A 6,000-nucleotide genomic window follows, 5' to 3' on the forward strand; every position below is an offset into this window, starting at 1 on the left:
TTGTGTCGCAAATTTTTTCTGCATTGTAACGGTCCATATAGAGTTCGCAAAGTTATTCATGATAACACCGTCGAAGTAGAAACTCTTAAATCTCGGCGCTCTAAGGGAGTACATCATATATCGAACGTTAAAATTTTTGTGGAATGACATACTTTTGAGAGACTAACAGTTACATGTAAACACGCAAAGAAAACAAGGATACCGCGCCGTGTTCCGGCGGCGGCACATACTCAAAGCAAGTCAAGTCTGCGCGGCGCACAAGGCAGTCGTTGACCGCAAACAATTACTTCCTACGTCACGCGTACCTACAGCTGATCGAGCGCTCAGTGCGAATGCACTGACAGCCGTAACAAATACACAGTCTAATTTCTCTGATTAAATTCAGTATAAAGCTATAGTGACTTGATAAATTATGTTATTAACGTTCAGGATACAGTTGTATAAAATATTTAAGAACTTCAGGTTAATTCTGTTTGTGTACGACGTTAAGAGGACTTGCTATCGAGAAATTTTCAGGAAGAATGTAATTTCGAAGAAGAAACTAATAAACTAAAAAGGTAACTATTAATTGAGTTTATTTTTCAGGTAACATATTTCCAATTGGTACGTACTTTAGACGTAATTTGCTGCTCGCGATTACGTGATTCATACTTCGTGTTAACTGATATTGACAATGATTGATTAATGAACAGGGTTGTTACTTGTGTATATTATGCACCGCTTGGCTGCACTGCTTTTTCACTGATGTCATATTTTTTTGTTATGTGCCTGCTCTGCTTATTTATTTAAGTTATAATTGTCACCTGATTAATTGTGCTGACTGTGGTTATGTATGTAAGTTATACTTTGTGATTTATCTGCTTGCCCCTTCATGTTTACTTATTAAGATTACATATGAACATTTATTTGCTTATGCTGATATGATGCTAATGACCTGTTTATTATGTAAGATGTATATTTGCTGCTTTGCGTATGGATTGCATATTTTTGCATTTCTGTTTGTTGTCATAACTACTCTTTAATTTGGTATATAGAAATGCTGATATGCGGTGTACGAACATGGAGTTTAGGTTACACTATGGTATTAATTACAGATTGTTTGCTTGGCAGAGCCTCGTTGTAGGGATTGTGTTGCATCCATTTGTTGACATTCTGTTCTCTACTGGTATATTTACTCGCTATTGCATGTTTTGCTTACGCTCAGTGCCTCATATTTTTAAGATAAGAAAATTAACTGCTATAATGCTTCGAACGACATTGGTACAAGAAACTTCATTGAAGTCACATGAGCTGGAGGTTTTATGGAAGCTGTATAAATGTATGCTAATAGGAAGGAAGCTAACGACATGACATACCAACACTAGCTTTAGACCATTGACAGTTATTACACTGCATTCTTCATGAGCAATTGAAGGAGAAAGTGACACTTGACACAAGGAATACTCCACATGTTTGCCTCTGTTTTGCCGTGATTCTTGAAGTGGTGTACACACTGTGAAATATTACGATCATTCACATTCCGTACTCGTACTTACGTACTGAAAGTTATTCAAACTAAAGGCTGTTAGAGGTCATGTATGCATTTCTTTCATTTAATGATGGACAAGGTAACCAAAATGTATTTTATAATTCATAATGAGTAGAAGATTTGGGTCAGATGGATTACACAGAGGTTGTGTGTGGACATTGTGTCTTCAGATTGTATGTGATGATTAATTGAAGTTTGCACTAGGATTTTATCTGTACTTGTTCGAGGAGACTGACTAGAGGAAAGAGATGCTATGGAAGTGAAATGATATTGATGATAAGGTTCATATGTATCGACGTATTGAAGAGGTATTATTGAGGTATTGAGATTGTGTGAGTTGATGATTAATGGAGTTTTGGTGGACAAGAGGTAAGGTAAATGATATTGATGATAAGGTTTATATGTATCGACGTAAGAGGTATTATTGAAGTATTAAGATTATGTGATGCTGATGATTATTGGAGTTTTGTTGGATAAGAGGTAAAGTAAGTGAGGAGCATATTTTTTTGTTGGTTTATATGGAACAAGGAGGATGAAGATGGCAGACTAGAACACTCAAGTGGAAGGAAGATTGTCCACACACACTTTGTTAGATCTATAAGCAGTATATAATTTTTTTTTTTTTTTTTTTGGAGAGAGGAAGTATTTGCTGACAGTTGTTCAGCAACCGTACATTTGATTTGGCTTGGCAAACATTGGTCTTGACATGATGACTATGACGTTGACTAACTATTATTGACTGTTAAACACTGCTGCCACTACTATTTGATACACATGTCGAACATCAAATCTTTGACAGAATTGCATTTACACAGTTAACACTATTCAATTACACAGTAGTACTTAATGTGGATGAAAGATGAGTGAGTATGTTTTGTGTGTTTTCCTTTCCTAATCCCAAATAATTGGTACCGACCTATCTCCTAAATATTATTTTACTTGTTTGTTGTGGCTTGCACTGACACCCATAAATATTATAGGTTTACTGATATTTGTGTATTTGTAATATTTAATATGACAATTATCTGATATCATTTGTGTGTTTATCATTGTTTTTATGTTTAGTGTAAGAGCATTGATGATAATTTTGTAAAAGCAATTGTTTGTGCTTATACGTATTAACATTGGTGGGTGCCACTTGGAAATGTTTAATTTCTGCTGATAAACTCTGCTGAACTGTCTGATTAGTGATAGTGAATATTATGGACTGTTACCTGTACTTGTTCAACATGATGGGTGCCACTTGGAAATGTTTAATTTCTGCTAATGAACTCTGATGAACTGTCTGACTAGTGATAGTGAATATTATGGACTGTTACCTGCACCTGTTCAACATTGTTGGGTGCCGCTGATGGAATTGCTTCTACTGAATGATGTCACTTGTTGGTGTCTGCACCTGCTCAACATTATTGGGTGCCACTGTTGGAACTGCTTCTACTGAAATGATGTTACTTCTTGCTGTCTGCACCTTTTCAGCATTGCTGGGTGCCACTGATGGAACTGCTCCTACTGGCATAATGTGACTTGTTGGTGTCTGCACCTGTTCAACGTTGCTGGGTGCTACTGTTGGAACTGTGAACTACTCTCAGGAGTGCTACTTGTTTATTAAACTATTGAAAGGATTTTATGTGAATATTTGTATAAACTGATTTTTTTGTGTATTTACTGTTTTGGAAATGTTATGAGACTTATCTACACCTATTTGTCATTGCTGGTGCCGTTGATTGAATGATACTTGTGTAAACTATTATATAAAATTACATGTATGCAAACATTTGTATTCCTTACTGTATTTTATATATTAGGTTATTGAAGGGTCAGTGCAAAGCCAAAATTTATCTGGTTATGTGTATTTACTTATTAATATTATCGTTTATTTTTGTCTGTATTTTTATTTGGTCGAATTTGGTGGTATTTTCACCACCAATGCTGGCAAAAATACCATCAAATTCTAGCCCGTGGAGGAGGGGCATATGAAAGGTGGCTACACTGAGTCACAGCGCCAGAGATCGCGCCAAAGAGTTTTATTCCGCCGCCTCCACTGGCAGTGCTTGTTCAGAAATTGTGGTGGTTAGTGCTTTGCTGAGAGGATGTCGATAGCTGTACTAGTTGAGGCCATGTTGTGTGCAGTTGTTTTGATGGGCTAGACAGCAGATGTTGTTCGAATGGAGATGTTGTAATGATCAGAGTGTATTTTTAGTCAATAATATATGAAGGTAAAAAACATTTATTTATTTTTTTATTTCCTAAATAATTATAGTATTTCAGTTTTATTTAATTAATTCAGTGCAAATGGTATTTAAAATATCTTGTCTTATTGAGGAAGAACCGTGCCAGATGTGTACGTTGAATCATACTTCCACACACAGAAAAGTTACACTTGTGCTTTGTTGTTCCGTAGTTTTTGTTTCGCAGCTTTTGTAGTTGCTGGGGACTTAATTATTTAATTGTGTTAACGGAAATTGTCTTTCATTCTTTGGTGTTATTCTATGCAGTCAGATTGCGTAATAATACTCGTCAGGGCCAACCGTTTACGAGACTGCGTAACCGGACAGACAGCTACTAAAAATTAAAATTATTTGCATTATATTTAATTAAGCCCCCATGCAAAGTGTCTAGTAACCACAGTTTAGTCAGCTATCAGCCTCCTTTAGTGAATTAGCAGTCTAGAGAAAAGTTGATTAACTCTATGCAGTAAACTGATTTCTTAGGATGGGTAGGATGTGTGACTGCTGTGTACGGACGCAGGAGGAGCTGGCCACTGTTCGCGAACAGCTGAACGTGTTGATGGCCGCGGTCAGCCGTCTTCAGGCTGCTGCCTCGGAGTATAGTGGCAGTGGTGAATCTGATGCGTCGTATGGTACACCCCAGGTGTTACATGCTTCACCCACTGTCCCTGCTGTCGAGACATCTTCGCGGGTACCGGGGGGTCTCATCCGAGATGTGGAGGAGGCCCTGCCGGCGGCGATAGAGAGCACTGGGTGCACCCGACTGCAGATTGTTGCTCATGTCGGCACCAATGACTCCTGCCGTCTGAGTTCAGAGGTCATCCTCAGCTCGTACAGGCGGTTGGCGGAATTGGTGAAAGCGGAAAGCCTCGCTCGCGGGGTGGAATCAGAGCTAACTATTTGTAGTATCGTTCCCAGAACCGATCACGGTCCTCTGGTTTGGAGCCGAGTAGAAGTCTTAAACCAGAGGCTCGGACGATTCTGCGGAGATCTGGGGTGCAAATTTCTCTACCTCCGCTATCGGGTGGAGAAACGTAGGGTCCCCCTGAATAGGTCAGGCGTTCACTACACGCCGGAAGCGGCTACAAGGGTAGTGGAGTACGTGTGGAGTGCTCATGTGGGTTTTTTAGGTTAGAGAATTCCTTCCCTAGGCTCGACAAGACGCGTCAAGGTAGGAGTAGGCAAAATGCAACAGGGAATAACAATATTAATGTGCTAATAGTAAGCTGCAGGAGCGTCTATAGAAACGTCCCAGAACTGCTCTCATAATAAACGGACACAATGCCCATATAGTGCTGGGGACAGAAAGTTGGCTGAAACCAGACGTAAACAGTAATGAAATCCTAAACTCAGATTGGAATGTATACCGCAGAGACAGGCTGGACAGTGAAGGGGGAGGCGTGTTTATAGCGATAAGAAGTGCAATAGTATCGAAGAAAATTGACGGAGATCCGAAATGTGAAATAATTTGGGTGAAGGTCACGGTTAAAGCAGGCTCAGACATGGTAATTGGATGTCTCTATAGGCACCCTGGCTCAGCAGCTGTTGTGGCTGAGCACCTGAAGGATAATTTGGAAAATATTTCGAGTAGATTTCCCCTTCATGTTATAGTTCTGGGTGGAGATTTTAATTTGCCGGATATAGACTGGGAGACTCAAACGTTCATAACGGGTGGCAGGGACAAAGAATCCAGTATAATTTTTTAAAGTGCTTTATCTGAAAACTATCTTGAGCAGTTAAACTGAGAACCGACTCGTGGCGATAACATATTAGACCTCCTGGTGACAAACAGATCCGAACTATTTGAAACAGTTAACGCAGAACAGGCAATCAGCGATCATAAAGCGGTTACTGCATCGATGATTTTAGTCGTAAATGGAGATATTAAGAAAGGTAGGAAGATTTTTGTGTTTAGCAAAAGTGAGAAAAAGCAGATTACTGAGTACCTGATGGCTCAAGACAAAAGTTTTGTCTCAAGTACAGATAGTGTTGAGGATCAGTGGACAAAGTTCAAAACCATCGTACAATATGCGTTAGATGAGTATGTGACAAGCATGATCGTAAGAGATGGAAAAGAGCCACCGTGGTACCACAACCGAGTTAGAAAACTGCTGCGGAAGCAAAGGGAACTTCACAGCAAACATAAACATAGCCAAAGCCTCGCAGACAAACAAAAGTTAAGCGATGCGAAATTTTGTGTGAGGAGGGCTATGCGAGAGGCGTTCAATGAATTCGAAAGTAAAG

This window comes from Schistocerca americana, chromosome 1 (genome assembly GCF_021461395.2).
Source record: "Schistocerca americana isolate TAMUIC-IGC-003095 chromosome 1, iqSchAmer2.1, whole genome shotgun sequence".
NCBI lineage: Eukaryota > Metazoa > Arthropoda > Insecta > Orthoptera > Acrididae > Schistocerca > Schistocerca americana.